This window comes from Propithecus coquereli, unplaced genomic scaffold (genome assembly GCF_000956105.1).
Source record: "Propithecus coquereli isolate 6110/MARCELLA unplaced genomic scaffold, Pcoq_1.0 Scaffold44, whole genome shotgun sequence".
In the NCBI taxonomy this organism is placed as follows: domain Eukaryota; kingdom Metazoa; phylum Chordata; class Mammalia; order Primates; family Indriidae; genus Propithecus; species Propithecus coquereli.
The window spans coordinates 9,593,025-9,593,610 of NW_012150174.1; the positions used below are offsets into that span (position 1 = coordinate 9,593,025).

The following is a 586-nucleotide window of genomic DNA, read 5'->3' on the forward strand; positions in this document are numbered from 1 at the left end:
TTACTAGAACTAAGGCCTCCATATTCTTCTTTAATAATATTTCAGTGCGGGCTGTTTAAAACCGTTTTTCCCCCTTAAATAGAAACTTAGAGGTCTAGGATTATCAGGAAGGATTTTATTCTCAGAGAACTTTTAAATTCGTATTAGTCTTTATATTGTTATAGTGGTTTCTATGAAATGGGAAAATTTAGAGAAGACTGACTTTTCCTAATTATAATCTGTAATCTGAAATACAAGGTGTAGTAGAATAGAAAAGACACTAATACCAGGATATAAGAAACCTGAATTCTAGTCTACATTCTGCCACTCAATATTACTGAGCAAATTACATCCCATATCTAGGCCTATTTCCTGGTCTTTAGCTGTAGGATGAATGTTTGTACAGAGATGTGACTAGGTGACTTTTTCTGAAAGTGAAGCATGGAAATGATTTTGGGTGGTAGGTGGTCAACCTTTTTTACTTTAATAATTACATATTTATTATAACATTTATTTAAATATAAATTTGAATATAAATACACATATAAAACCTGTGATTTCACAGGTGATGATATCTAAGAAAATACTAGTTTTAAAAAGGCAATGT

At 30.7% G+C, this 586-nt stretch overlaps 1 protein-coding gene across 1 annotated transcript in view; it reads left to right on the plus strand.

The window, feature by feature from the left end:
- The window catches only part of SBF2 (SET binding factor 2), a 518,495-nt gene that overhangs the window by 290,357 nt on the left and 227,552 nt on the right, over positions 1-586 (plus strand). The gene's annotated exons all lie outside the window — the stretch shown is intronic.